General features: G+C 41.4%; 1 non-coding gene across 1 annotated transcript; it reads left to right on the forward strand.

The window, feature by feature from the left end:
* The first annotated feature begins 286 nt into the window (after nt 1–286).
* On the forward strand, nt 287–480 carry LOC122563805. Its single transcript, XR_006315742.1, has one exon. It is a non-coding gene; the product is annotated as a U2 spliceosomal RNA (small nuclear RNA).
* Nucleotides 481–15962: the final 15482 nt, after the last annotated feature.

Below are 15962 nucleotides of genomic sequence, written 5' to 3' on the forward strand. Positions count from 1 at the left end.
TTTGTAAACGCTTCACTTCCAAAATGCTCCCTGATAGAAAGGTTCATTATTTCACTCCATCAATGGGAAGGACCTGGCCGTAAGGACTGTTCTTCAGCTTAGATGATGAGGCTGATGGGAACGCCCATACAATTGCATTTCTCCAAATTTGCTTCCAGCCTATTTTAGTGGTGGGGATAATCTATTCATTTAAAACTGAACCTCTCACATTAGTATCACATGGCACAATTTGTGAGAACATTGCAATTTTGTTTACATTTTGGATATATTTTGTTGCATACAAATTATCGCTTCTCGGCCTTTTGGCTCGGAATATGTGTAGTTTCTGTTCTTATCAGTTTAATCGCTGATATCTCTTGAACGTGGGAGTGTTTGTATTAAATGGATTTTTGGAGCAGGGAGATGGCTTAAGGGCTTGCTCTGTCCTCTCCATGTATCAGCCTGGTATTGCAGTGTGGTGGGCGGCACGGTGGCCTCACAGCGCCAGAGACCCGGGTTCAATTTCTGCCTCAGGCGACTGACTGTGTGCAGTTTGCCCCGTGTCTGCGTGGGTTTCCTCCGGGTGCTCCGGTTTCCTCCCACAGTCCAAAAATATGCAGGTTGGGTGAATTGGCCACGCTAAATTGCCCGTAGTGTTAGGTGCAGGGGTAAATGTAGAGGAATGGGTCTGGATGGGTGTGCTTTGGCAGGTCTGTGTGGACTTGTTGGGCCGAAGGGCCTGTTTCCACACTGTAAGTAATCTAATTTAATTTTGAAACTGACACAGCTAGTTAGGAATTGAAGGACAGAATGTACTGAACTGGGAAATCTGAATAAAGCACTCCCAACCATATGCTTCCTTTCGGTTGATAATGAATTTGAATGCAAATGGAGCAGCTGAGGTGAGTTGCACAAACACGTTTAATGCAAAACAGGATGGGTACATGAGAAAGAAGTACGATAGAAGATTTTGGGGATAGGGTGCAAACAGGCATTGGTTGCCTCTGCATTAGGAGAGGGCATGCCTGCGGAGATCGATTGAGAACTCCTGAAATATAGGGTCCTGAGAATGTTTGAAACCTCTCCAAACTCCTTGAAATTCCCATAATGATATATACACCACCACCTTCTCAAGGGCAAATATGGACGGGCTATCAATGCTGGCCAGTCAGCGAGGCCCGAATCCCACAAATGTACATTTAAAAAATTAAATACGAACCTGGAGAAATTGGCTTGTAGAATGTTCACAAATCATTTCACACTGTGTTGAATCAAATGGATTCGGTGGTTGCATGGAACCTTTCTGAAAGATACAGAGTTTGACAGGGCTACTCACCATGTGGTAATTTATCTGGATAAGGAACCTCTGGCTGTCAATCTGGTCCAGTCATTGATTCTCCTTTTAAATCATTTATGACATCCAGTTGTTGCCCATGTCATTTACCCAGCTGGTTAATGAGAGGTGGGCTATTGGAGCTAAGGCTTCATAAAGACCTTCTATGGCTGCCTTCCTAACCAATTGGATCTGTGTCCCATTTATGCCTTCCTATTCTGAGCACACCTGAACCATACAATAATATTGTAATTGAGAAGATAGAATTGGTGGTCATTCTCACCTTGATAGTTCTATCTTTTTCAATAACCTCAGGGTGAAAGTGGTCAACCACAGGAAGAAAGGAAACAGGACTTTCTCGATACAGTGTGGAGCTGGAAAAAAGCACAGCAGGCTAAGCAGCATCAGAAGAGCAGGAGATTTGACCTTTCATCAAAACTGCCCAAAACATCGACTCTCCTGCTCCTCTGATGCTGCTTGACCTGCTGTGCTTTTTCCAGCTCCACATTTTACCGACTCTGACCTTTCAGCATTTGCAGTCCTCACTATCTCCAAACAGGACTTCCTCCCTCACTATGTCCAAATTGTATGATTTGTATACAAAGTTATTCAGGAGCTAATAGTGAGGTTTGGGAAGTGAGAGGTTAGCTGTTCAATTCTAAATTGAATCCTTCCAGGAAAAGATCTGCTGTAGTTTGAATTGGCAGTGGCTCCATCCAAAACAGCCCCACCTTGACCGATTGTGGAACACCTCTCCAGTTTCACATGAAGAAGGCAATTATCTTTCTGCATAAAATCAGAAACTGCTGGAAGAATTCAACATCTGTGGAGAGAAAGCAGAGTTAACATCTGAGGTCCAATAACTCTTCAGTTCTGATCTTGTTTCTGATTTCCATCATCCGCAATTCTTTGGTATTTTTTGTTTCGTTACCTGCCTGCAGCCTAGACTCCCGACTCTGTGACCAAGTTCCCATCCTCACGAATCACTAATGAAATGAAATGCTGGTGACTCCTCAGTCTCAACAATGCTACTGTAGCAGCATCAATGAAGACAGAAATTATAGTTTTGATGTTGGATTTGTGTCAGGTTCTTCAGATTTTACACAAATAGATTTTGAAAGAGACACACAGTGAAACATTTTGAAATTTATAGGTAAGCACATGGAGAAAGTGAGAACTGCAGATGCTGGAGATCAGAGTTGAAAAATGTGATGCTGGAAAAACACAGCAGGCCAGGCAGCATCCGAGGAGCAGGAAAATCGACGTTTCGAGCATAAGCACTACTTAGACTTGGATTTCAATCTCAAACATCAAAATCAAATGCTTGGCTTATTCCCGATGTGATCTATCGTTTCTGACAAAATCTATTATTGGTACTTTTTCCTTATTTTCTCAGGGATGTTGGAATCTGGCAACTCTGGCATTTAATTCCACTTCCCTATTTGCCCTTGAGATGGTGGTGATGAGCTGCCTTCTTCACTCATTGTGGGTGAGCATACACAGGGTCGTAATGAAGGAGACCCAGTGATGTTTAAGGGATAACAATATATTTCCAAGTCAGGTTATTGTATGTCTTGGAGGAAAATATGCAGGTGGTGATATCCTCATGTTCCTGCTGCCCTTGTTCTTTCAGGAGATAGAGGTCATAGCTTTGGGAGGTTCTGTGGTAGAAGTCTGCCAAGTTGCCATTGTGCATCTTGTAGATGGTGCGCACTGCTGTTAGTGGTGGAGAGAGTAAATGTTTAAACTGGTGGATAGGGCGCTAATGAGATGGATTCTTTTGTCCTGGATAGCATTGTTGGATTGCTATCTATCTCAGGAAAGTGGAGAATATTCCACCACACTCCTGAATTATACTTCATTGGTAGTGCTTCATTATCTGAAGAGTTGTGGATAGTGCTAAACACTGGATAATCATCAGCAGTCATCTCTACCTCTTCTGATTTTATGTTGGAGAGAAGGTCATGGATGAAACAAGTGAAGATGGTTGGACATAGGACATTTTCTGAAGAAGCTTTGTCCTGGAGCTGTGATGATTGACCATCCAACAATTGCAACCATCTTCCTTTATGTTAGATATGACTCCAACTGTTGGGAGTTTACCCATGATTCCAAATTATTTCAATTTTGTTGAAGTTCAGTATAAGACACAGTATAAGTAGCACTAGGAAGCCTTAGACTGACAATGATGCCCTGAATATAATGCTATGTGCAGAACAGACTAAAACAACTGCAAAATGTTTTGTTGTGCATACTGATTATTTAATGAAAAGAAACATTGGAAATTTTTCTGCAAATTGACCCAACATTTAGCTTTGCTTAACTAAGTAAAATTGGTCCACTTCATCATAGATTGGATTCTCAACTTAGGATGATTGTGTAGCAGAAGGTATTTCTGTGGCAAAACGTAAGGCTATTTTTGTTGATCTACATGTTATTTGGCATCCACGTCTTACACTAGAATGGGCAAAGATATACATATTCCTAAGTATTCTATCTCAAAATGAAGTGGAAAGGCTTCACATCTAAAATTGTTTTTAAAATCAAGTGTTTTTTTTAAAGTACAGAATAGCAAATAAAAATATTTGGAAATGAACTGTTTTTTGTAAAAATATTAATTGGTAACTAACCTTCTATTCTGCACACCCATTCTCACGCTCAGATGTTTACACACAAAAGTCATTACTGGCAACGACATTGTGGCTCATCTATCTCTAAGGTAGCTGTCAATCACCGTCTTTCTCTTTCCCAGAGGAATTAATTTTGCCTGGAGACAGTTGCTGAATGTGTGCTCTCCGGCTGCAGTGCAGCAGATGGAGCATACCTGTCAATCATTGTCACTAATTATTAACTTCTGCCACTTACCAGATCGCAATGTATTTTCCCCTGATCCTTGGCGATTTGATGTTATAAGCTGCCACAGAAATAGATACGTGATCGTTTTACTATGTGTCACACACAGCACTCCAGGAGGTCAGCACCCTGATCTCGCTGGGTGACTATAATTACTTTTTTTGCTTCTAAGTAGGATATGAGAAACATTTTCGAATAAAAATGATGCGCAGTCAAGCTACAAAATTAAAGTTTTAATTAATTGGAATATTAGCTTCTTGAAAGTAATGTTTTTTTTAACAGTGGTTTGTAAATTGATCCTCTACATATTTAGAGGGAAGGAATTGGCGCACGAGACTGTTTATGCTCTGGCACCATTTCCGGAACAGCTATGGCGAAGTGCCTCAAAGAATTCTGTTGCAATGTTGTCACCTTGATCACATGTAAATTGATGCTGTGGCTGATGTTAATGCCATTAATGAGGTGAAAATTTGCAGTGTATTTTAGTTTCAATTGTTTTAGCTTTCAGTAAACAAAATCCACAGTGCCAATTACATAGATGTCCATTGTTTGCATATCTCTACGAAAGTACATTAATTAGTATTTTGCAGTAAATAAAATTGATTATTGTTTCAGTTACTTTTGTGCTAGCAGACTTAAAGTTGTTTTGATACAGATCCTGTGCTTCCCGTTTTTGGTAGTACTGGAAGCAGAACTATTTCCACCCAATCAGTGTGAATTGTGTAAACAAGCATTCATTCCCGTCCCCCATCCCCCTTCTAGCCAAATGTAGTGGCAAGCTGTTTATGTGGGAATAAATAGGGAAAATCTGAAAAAATAATATTCATTAAAAAATGGAGTAGCACATTTGTGCTAGATTGTCAAGCTTGTGTAAGCTATCCGTGGATCCAAGCACAAGTCCCCACAGACTAATAGATCACATCAGAATTCAGTCAATTTAAAACAAAATAGAAGAAAATTGTTTAACCAATAATTTTTTTCCAACTTCATAATTCTGAAATATAGCTTGATAAACAGCTTTGTAAAATCCAGAAAATTAACTCACTTGACTTTTAAAATGGGCTTTCTACAGAAATATTTTAGCTTGATTGAGTGCTTAATTAAGTCACACTTTTTGTGACTCTGCCATTGGTTTATTATCTGATTTATTACACTGATGTAACATCTCGATGACAGTGCTGGTCAAAGAATAATTTTACTCATATAGAACTGTATAATTAAACTCTTGGGATTATATGGGATAGATTTTCTAATTCTATCCTTTTATGTACGCACACACATTCTACAGCAATTCAAATAATTTTCAATATACTGTACGACTTGACAAATGGATTCTTACAGTACTGTTTTTGTGTTGGTATAAACTGGACAGCGCCTTTTAACATTTTTGATTGTTGGCAAATTCTCCATGATAAAAAAACCCTTTCTCTGTGTATAGTACTGTTCAATTCAATACATAGGAAGGAAATGTGCTACTATACATGCTGCTGGCATTGAAAGAAACTAGCATTCACTTATATAACAGGTAAACATCCCAAGACTGATAAGTGATGAGTATGTTTTTGGTGAGAGACATAATAGATCAGTGCTTGGATACTATTGATCTTTCTCTTTAGTCATGCCAGCAGGAAGGATGTCCCTCTCCTTCACTAACTAACCCATATTCTCAATTTATGGAAGACTAAGTACAAAAAGCACACTTGTTCCCTTTATTCTTTGATGTGGCATGATGTTACTGAAAAAGCCAAGACTTGGTGCCCATCCATAATTACCAGTGGGTTGAGGGTTTTGAGGTCCACTTCAGAGGCAGTTAAGAGTAGGGATGTGGTTGGGATGGCCGTTTTCATTAAATCTGCTCCTAAAAGGACATCAGGGAACCAGATGGATTTTTATGACAATCAATGATGATTTCATAGTCACCATAACTGAGACTGGTTTTATATTCCAGTTTCATTCATTCATTTTAAACTCCATCAGCCTCTATGTGGGAATAGAATTCATGTCCTTAGAGCATTAGCCAGGGTCTTTGGATTACTTATCCAGTGACATAACCACTACACCATTATCTTGCCCAAAATATACTGATGGACTTTCACTTTGCTGCAATAATGAAACTGATGCTTAATTAAGGATTAAGGAGCTGCTAGTGAGAAATTCCCTGCATTCTAGGAAGCAAAGTTGAGATTGTTTGCTCACCCTTAGTTGTCCACACCCAACCTTGTCATCCCTTCAGCTCCACTGGACTTTTGGTCCAACTCTATGTCCTTAACTAGATACCAATAGGTTACCTCATAGTTATCCCTGTTTGCCAACATCTACCTGACATCATCAATTGCTTGTTATTTTAGACCCAGCCCCTTTCATAATTTCCAGCAACACACAAATAACCATCTCTCCAATGCAGCCTTAACTCCAAAGTGTACTCTATCTCAGCTCAATGAACATGTTGTCACAATGCAGCTCCACCAATCCCTCACTCCCGCTATTGTCTTTCTCTCTCTCCTTAATTATTTCCTGGAGTAGATTTTCATTCTGCAGCTCATAAATCCACATTTGGGTTTTGCGCCAACCTTTGATCTTGTTCTTTATGTAGCAATATGTAGAGAAAGAAAAGATGACAGTATTCGTAGGCATGAGGCAAACTTTCATACCTATCGTGATGACACAAAAGTTCAACTTTCTGTCATTGCTATTGATAATACAACTTTTGATAAATTTCCTTCATCTCAGCACTTGCAAATCCAAAACCATCATGTTCCATTTCCAAGCTTTGTCACGCTTCTACCTCCAATTAAACCCATTGATTGAGCATCTCGATGTCTCTGAGCAGACACTTAATGAAAATAATGAGCATGTGGTCCATTACCGGAGGATTTATTGTTCAAATGAGATACAGTATTAAACCTAAGTCTTAATATGGTATGGTTGAAGAATGCAGCTCAAAGAGGATCAGGCTTGGGCATGAGCACAATTGGGGAGTTCCAGCTACTGCTGCTAGTCTCTTTAGAAGATCCTGCACCTTCTGCCGACCTTGGTCAGTTTTTTTGGGACTAGTCGGTAGGAATGTTACCTTATGGGAAAAGGCTTCACCCCCATCCACATCACATAGAGCAGGGTGTGCAGCCTTTGCTTGTCTCTGCATATGCCCTTGTTAAGACTGTTCTGTACCTAGGTGAGTGAATAAAGGGTCAAAGAATCATGTACTGGTTAGCTAGTAGTTAGGGATTGAATGTGGGTGCCACACACATACCTCTCCATTTCATCCCCACTGCTACCCTTGTCCTCTAGTTTGGTGGCAACAGGACAGAATATTACCTGCATGTCCCCTACTCATCTGCGCTATTGCTGTATCAGGGTGAATTAATACAATCTTAGTTTTTCTTTCCCAATCTGGGGTCTCAATCAAATAATCCACTTCCCCAAATGTCTTTGCATCTTACAGAGGACTGAAAAAGACCTTTAAGGGTTCATCTGGTGTTGGTAGGAGCACTAACATTATCTCCTAGCTGAAAGATTCACGCTCTGACATGTTTATCTATTTTTTGTTTCATCATAGTTTGGGGAATTTTCAAGTGTTCTTCGGCCACTTCGTGGGCTTATGAGAGTTGGTGCCAGAGCTCTGCTTAATAATTTAACATGGAGACCTCTTCATTCTGTTCTCAAGGCCTCCCCTGTCCTCACATGGTGCCTGTAAACTAATTAAAAAGGTGTGCTCCTGGTGGTGAGCAAAAAAGATGTAGTCCCTTATCCCAGTCATGGGAGTACTCGTGGCAGTATGCACCTGACTATTGTTTTCAGGATCTTGTGGCCCTGTTCTCGTGCCCTCCATCACTGGGTGATTTGCTAAAAAATGTGGGTCACATTCAGGTTACGCATAAATTCCTGGAATACTTTGTACATGAAATCAGAGTCCTGGTCCGACTGAATCCCAATGAGCTGACTATACTGGATTCTGGATTAGTGGTGCTGGAAGAGCACAGCAGTTCAGGCAGCATCCAAGGAGCAGCGAAATCAACGTTTCAGGCAAAAGCCCTTCATCAGGAAGAACAGGGTTCATTTCCGCACTCTTGTCACAGGTGTAGGTCCTACTGCAGTTCAGGGTTTTCCCACTAACTGACAGTTTCTGTAAAACCATACTACATTTTGGAGGAGCTGTCCCCAGTGAAAATACTGGCTGATGCAAGCTTGTATTTTGTAAAGACAGACATGCCCTGTCATCAGAACTTTGTGAGCAACATTTCCCGACAGTATCTTGGTGGCACCACTACTTGCTGGATCACTGTCGAGAGTGTGGCATTGGAAAAGCACAGCAGGTCAGGCAGCATCAGAGGAGCAGGGGAATTGACGGTTCAGGCATAAGCCCTTCATCAGGAATCTTTTTCCTGATGCTCTTTGGTCTCCCTGATCTCACTGGACTTCTCAAAGACTGTTGGGGATGCTATTGCCTTTTATCCAGCCAGGTCATTGCTAAGGAGCAGGTTAGTCTTGTCCGCAGACAAACTATTTTCAATTCGCAGGGTCACTGGTCCTGACACAAGGTCACACTCCACATATCGAAAAGTGTGGTGCTGGAAAAACACAGCCAGTCAGGCAGCATCTGAGGAACAGGAAAATCGACGTTTTGAGCATAAGAGCTAATGCTCCTGATGAAAACCTTATGCTCTAAACGTCAACAGTCCTGCTCCTCGGATGCTGCCTGACCAGCTGTGCTTTTCCAGCACCACGCTTTTCAACTCTAATCTCCAGCATCTATAGTCCTCACTTTCTCCCAGACTCTAGATGTAACTGATAAACAGGAATGTGCATGTACCCTCCTTCAGTCCCTGTTATCAGCACCATGCCACTTACTCCACTCTCCAGTGGGATGGTCATGCCTTTTCTTAGCAGTAAAGTTTGACAGATTCTGCTATCCATCAGTACCTCTACAGGCTTGCTTGCCTCAACCTGGGGAAATGTGGACACCTTTTATGTACAAATCATGGTTTAACCTCATCTGCATTCTCAAAATCGGCATTTTTCAGGGATTCTTAGCTACAGTCTGAGCTATAGCCTAGGCTCTCTGACCAACTCCCATTCTCTGCGTGAGGAGTATGTGACCTGATAAATCCCAATGGTTTTTTCTGAAACCTCCAGCAGTTGACTCAGACATACCCTACCTCAGGGCAGGTAAAACATACCAGCTTCTTTGCATCATCTTTCAGCTCACCACCACCCTTTCTGACCTGACAATGGCTCCCAGCATTTCCCTCCCACTGGTGCTCAGTTTCTGTACACTGTCCCCCACCTGTGTCCTTTCTGGTCGGTTGACTAGGGTGTGGGTTTCTTCTCAAAGAGGAATTTGTGAACCAGCTCACAGTCATCAGCCAGGGTGGATGCTTGCCTGGACCCAGGCACTCTGTTCCTCAAGCTGTTTTTTTTATGGGGAGGTGAATGGAATTTTTAAACTCAGGGGGAATTATTTTAGAGTTTTATTTGTAGTTGCCTTTTGTCTTACCCAATGGTCAAGCAAGCTGCTTAAGCCTTTCAAATTCCAGCTATGTCTGGTCAGGCCACTTCCTGAGGGTACAGAATTTTTGATGGTATGCCTCCAGCGCTAACAGGTACACACTCAGATAGCCATTTTTAACAGCCTGTGCTGGAAGCTCACCATCCCCTTCTCTAGGGTAATTAGGGATGGGCAATAATTGCTGCCACAGCCAGCAATGTGCACATTCCATGAATGATTTAACAAAATTAGTTATAATGCATTTTGAGCTAGAATAATACACTTTATAGCTCATATTTGGCTTTGATGATTTCGACAGCTAGTAGAAACTGCACAAACATTACTTTATCATTGCAAGTGTGAATAGTCAGTAATAACAATTTGAATGATTCATTCAAAAACACTGCAGGTATCATTGCTTTGTGCTTGGGAGTCTCATTGCCATAACCATGTCAGGTGCATTTTGATAAGTTAGCATGTGCACTAATTTTTTTAATGATTAAAAATATACAGTACTTTAAAACATGAAGCTGAAGGAAAATAATACTGGTGTTTATTAGAACCCCTGGACCGTGACAAAAATATATAGCATCATTCATCCTCAGGCTACAAGCTTTGAGAAGCATAGTGAATATGTTTTTATTATAAATATACTCGACTTCCTATCACCTTGAAAACCACAAAAACCTTGTGCTGGATTATGGGTACTGATAGATGTCAACTCTCAGGAATTTGACTCCCATTATAAGGATTCCAAGATTCTGTCAGTGATCTTGGCAATTCGGCAGTGATGGTACTCATTCTTGACTCTCTGAATAATATCACTTCAGAATCGATAAATTAGCATTGGCAGCAGAGCGTAGAGCCTTGTATGCTTTGTAGTGCCATTCTCAGAACCTCATGATAATACAGACACAGCATTTTTAGTGGATACTTCTTAAAATATCATTTTCATGTATGACATTAATGTTAGGTTTAGCTTTATTTGGTTATATTGTTTATTAAGCTGAGAAATCTGAATGATGGGTTCTGGAATATTTCTTTTATTCTTTCCATGATATGAACATTATTGGATAGACCAGCATTTTTATCCTTCCCTCGTTGCCCTTGAAAAGATAATGTTGAGCCATCTTCTTGAACTGTGTTAGCATCAAGTGTATGCAGATGTGGATTAACGTGCCTCTGATAAACTGTAAAATCACTACATTCTGCTCCATAACTCATGTCGTTTTAGGTATCTAACTGAGTGCCTACAATTCCAGTACCATCTTTGCCACTTTGGGAAATCATTAGTGGGAACACGATAGGCTCCCAGACCCAATCATCATTAGTTGCTTTATCAGTAACCTTTTCTCCATCATATGCTCCGAAGTGGGATATTTATTAATTATTACAGAGTGTTCAGAATCATTTGTGACTCCTTAGGTACTGACCCTGCAGTAGAAGTATACAGAGTAGACAAGATAAATAATGCTGTCAGTGTGCATGTGTGATTTGGTGTCAGTGCTGCCATTTTTGATCTTGTCACTCCAGCTAATGGAAGTGAGGATGCCCTCAGCATCGAGACAGCATTTGTTTGAGTGTGACAACAAGGAGCTTAAACAAAAGTGAAGTCAATGGGAATCGATGGAAAACGCTCCCCTAGTCAGAGTTATACCTCACTATGTGGTTGAAGTTACTGGAGACCAACCATCTTAATGTCAGGGCATGCTGCAAGAGTCCCTCACAATGCGGTCACAGAACCAATCATCATTAACAGCTGTATCAGAAATCTTCTCTCCATTTTAAGCTCAAAAGTGGGATATTTGTTAATTACTGTAGTGTGTTCAGTACCATTTTTGACTCCTTAGATACTGATTCAGTCCTCATGTAGCTTGACCTGGTCAACATTCAAACTTGGTTTGACAAGTGATACCTAACATTTCTGCCAACAGAAACGTAGAATCAGGAGTAGGCCATTTTGATGTCTCGCACCAACTTCAATTTTCAATATGATCATGGCTGACCATTGAGCTCAATATCCTAATCCCACCATCCCGCCACATCCTATGGTCTCTTAGCCATAAGAGCTATATTTCTTGATGTTATAATGTTTTAGCCTCACTTTTTGTGGTCGTAAATTCCACAAGCTCACCACTTTCAGGGTGAAGAAATTTCTCCTCATCTCAGTCATAGAATTTCTACAGCCATTCAGCCCACTGAGTCCAAATTGACCCTCTGAAGAGCATCCCACTCAGACCCATCATCCCCACGCTCCCACCCCTATCCCTTTTAACCCTGCATTTCCCATGGCTAATCCATCTAGCCTGCTCAACCCTGGACACTATGGGCTATTTACTATAGGCAATCCACCTAACCTGCACATTTTTGGATTTTGGGAGGAAGCCAGAGCATCCAGAGGAAGCTCACGCAGACACTGGGAGAATGTGCAAACTCCACACAGACATTTGTCCAAGGCTGGAATTGAACCCAGGTCCCTGCTAATGTGAGACAGCAGTGAAAACCAGTGAGCCACTGTACCGCATCCTTATCCATAAACAATGACCCTGGTTCTGGACTCTCTCACCATTCAGAATATCCTTCCTGCCCCTAAACTGTCTAATCCTGTTAGAATTTTATAGATTTCTATGGTATTGCTAATCATTCTTCTAAACTCTAGTGCATACAATCCTAATCAACTCAAGTTTTTCTCATAAGTCAGTTCTGCCATCCCAGGAATCAATTTGGCAAACCTTTGCTGCACTCCCTCTATAGCAAAAGCATCCTTCCTCAGATTAGAATAAAATTGCACACAGTATTCTAGGTGTGGTCTCACCAATGGCCTGTATAATTGCAGCAAGACATCCTTGATCCTGTACTCAAAGCCACTTGCTATGAAGGCCAACATACACCCTTACTGTCTGCTGTACCTGCACGCTTATTTTCAGCGACTGGTGCACATACAGGTCTCATTGAACAGTTGCCTCTCTCAGTTTACAGCCATTCAAATAACAACCTGCCTTCCTATTTTTGCCAACCTTACTTATATCCACAATTTACTGCATCTACCATGCATTTGCCCACTCACTCAGCCTGTCTAATTCACACTACAACGTCTCTGCATCCTCCTCACAGTTCATCCTTGCGCACAATCATCTGCACATTTGGAGATATTACAATTAATTCCCTCATCTAACTGGCTGAATTCTTCAGTACTGATCCCTACTAGTCACTGTCAGCCATTCAGCTAAAGACCCATTTATTTATTGTTTCCAATCTGCTAACCAATTTTCTATTCCCTGCTCCCAATCCCTTGTGCTTTAATTTTACATATTAATCGTTTGTGTGGGATTTTGTTGAAAGACTTCTGAAAATCCAAATAAACCACATCTACTGGCTACCCCAATCAACTCTACTGGTTACATCCTTGAAGCACAGCACTATATTTTTGTAAATCTATGCTGACTGTGCTGGATTCTACCTTTGCTTTCTATGTGCTCTGCTATAAAACCCTTGATAATGGTATCTTCCTCACAACTGATGTAAGACTCACTGTCTATACTTCTGTAAGTCTATACTTCCCTATTTTCTCTTTACCTCTCTTTTTAAATAGTGGGGTTACATTAGCTACCCTCCAACCTTGTTCCAGAGTCTAAACAATTGTGGAAGATGACCACCAATGCATCTACTATTTCGAGATCCAATTCCTTAGGTATTCTGGGGTGTACATTATCAGGCTTTTGGGTTGATCAAAGTTGAATGCCATCAACTTCTCCAACACCATTTCTCTGAGAACACAGATTTGCCTCAGGAAAAACATTGCAGAAGGTTTTGGAAGGATTTGCTTGAACAACTCTGGGCCTCGAAGGTCTGGTCTTGGACTGTAACACCTCAAATATGGTCTGCAGCAATTTGGCTGCGTAACAGGCAACAGCAAGGGCACGGAGAAAGTGACAAAAGTCGCAGGATAAATGCAGTCATCCTGGAAGAGGATTCTAGGTTTATGCACCAGGGATGACTGGCAGTGCTCAGGAGCTCTGCAATCTCAATAAACTGCTGGAAGACAGATTACTGGACTGCTGTGAGACCCTGTATTTCTCTCCAATCATAATAGCATGAAGCTTACGTGAGACTTCATAAACTCAATCTGAGCCTTCATTGCAGCCCACAGATTCAGAATGGCTTATTCACATTTGCAACTCTGGCATTGATCACAGCATCAAAGTGAGGTCCATGGAATTGGCCACTGCTTCAATATGGGAGGGACTTGCCACAATCCCTGGGCAAAGCTTTGCACTGAAGTTGCTGCCAGATTTACCCCTACTCTTTTACATTGACAACATTGGTAGATCTGCAAGCATGTCGATCATTTTCTCAGGCCCAGCCATCAGCTGTTTTCTGTGTGTTGTTCTTCGAAGCAATCCTATCTTTGATATGACCCATCGTGGGATGAGGAAGAATTGGGAAATGAGATGACTGATTAACTAGGAAAATATAATGGTTTCAGCCCTATGACTGGCTACATCTTTGCTCAGGGCCACACCAATGCTAACCTACACTATCTCCTCCGTGGGTCTGATGACATGCAGTCAAGCAGGCCTGCAGCCAATAGGCACTGCTTGCATATGCTTCTCACCACATTTTCTAGTCTGAGAGAGGGTTGTATGTTAATGTTTGTGGTGTAATGTGTTTAGATAATGTGTCAGCCGTAGTTGAATAGCCAGTATTGTGTCCAATCTGAGAGATGTGGATCTGAGGCTAGCTACAGGGCTAGTTTCTTGAGAGTGAGGTAAGGCAATAAATTTGAGGTGAAGGGCTCATGCCCGAAATGTAGATTCGCCTGCTCGTTGGATGCTGCCTGACCTGCTGCGCTTTTCCAGCAACACATTTTCAGCTCTGATCTCCAGCATCTGCAGTCCTCACTTTCCCCTCCAATAAATTTGAGGTCTAAATCATGCTTAATAGAGACTCTAGGGAGGCCAGTGAACGGGGCTTGGTGAACAGTATGTGAGGATAGCGGTTTATTTGTAATTAAATATGAAGATCCATTCACGATCTTGACCACTTGTGTGAATTGATTAAATGTCTGTCAGAGCTGCATCTAGGTCCTCAAAGCTATATTATTGGTATTGACCACGATGGCTACCTTTTGCACTGTCTTCTCAATGTTTCTATAGGCTGTGCCTGGGGCCTTCAGTGTTGCATCGGATTGCCATGGTGCTTTTTCTCTGCTGTTGACACTATTTCTATCTTCTTTCTCTAGAGAGAAACTTCCATGGATAGTCCTAGCTGCAGCCAGAGTTTGGATCGCTTTTAAGAGGTAGTGGCTGGTGCTAGCCTTGTATAAACCTGAGCCCCTGCTGAGACTTGCATGCATTTTGCTTTGCCTAGCACTGGGCAGTGCACTATTTAAATTAATAGTCAGGATAATGTTTGCATGCATGCATTGCAACAAACAGGCATAGGTTAATTGCATGTTCCAACCTGCCCATTATTGGGTATTTTAATCAGCCTATTATTGGACCTTCACCAATTTTATGCCAATTCTGTCATATACTTACATTCAAAGTTTACTTTGTCTTTGTAGCAGTTGGTATTTTTGATTTAAAAGAAATTGAAAGTTGCTGCCAACAAGTCGGCCTTTCTCAGAATGACTTTGAAACAGTTAAATGTCACAGAGAATATTCTTCTACAGAGACGAAAATACTGGGGACATTTTTTCTGCTATACCTTTGAGTGCAAACCGGAAAGTTAAAATCAGAGACAGAGATGTGTTTGCCATGCCCCAGCCCCTTTAAATTTCTTCAGAATTTCTTGGGAATCCCTTGGGCAATGGGAGCAGAGTTTGTACCTGCTGTTGGAAACAGGTGTGAAAGAGGCCATTCTGGAGTCATAGAAATGTACAGCATGGAAGTAGATGCTTCAGTCCAATTTGTCCTTGCTGACCAGAAATCTTAAATTAATCTAGTCCCGTTTGCCAGCATTTGGCCCATATTCCTCTAAACCCTTCCTATTCATATACCCATCCTGACGCCTTTTAAATGTTGAAATCCATTTACACCTCAAAGTCTCCACCACTTCCTCTAGCAGCTCATTCTCCACACACACCACCCTCTGTGTGAAAAATTGCCCTTATGTCCCTTTTAAATCTTTCCCTTCTCATCATAAACCTATGCCCTCTGGTTTTGGATGCCCCTATCCTGGGGAAAAGACTTTGTCTCTTCTCCTTATCCCCGCCCCTCATGATTTTATAAACCTCTGTAAGGTCACATCTCAGTCTCTGACACTCCAGAGAAAACAGCCCCAGCCTATCCAGCCTTTCCTAATAACTCA

Source organism: Chiloscyllium plagiosum, chromosome 27, assembly GCF_004010195.1.
Source record: "Chiloscyllium plagiosum isolate BGI_BamShark_2017 chromosome 27, ASM401019v2, whole genome shotgun sequence".
Classification (NCBI taxonomy): domain Eukaryota; kingdom Metazoa; phylum Chordata; class Chondrichthyes; order Orectolobiformes; family Hemiscylliidae; genus Chiloscyllium; species Chiloscyllium plagiosum.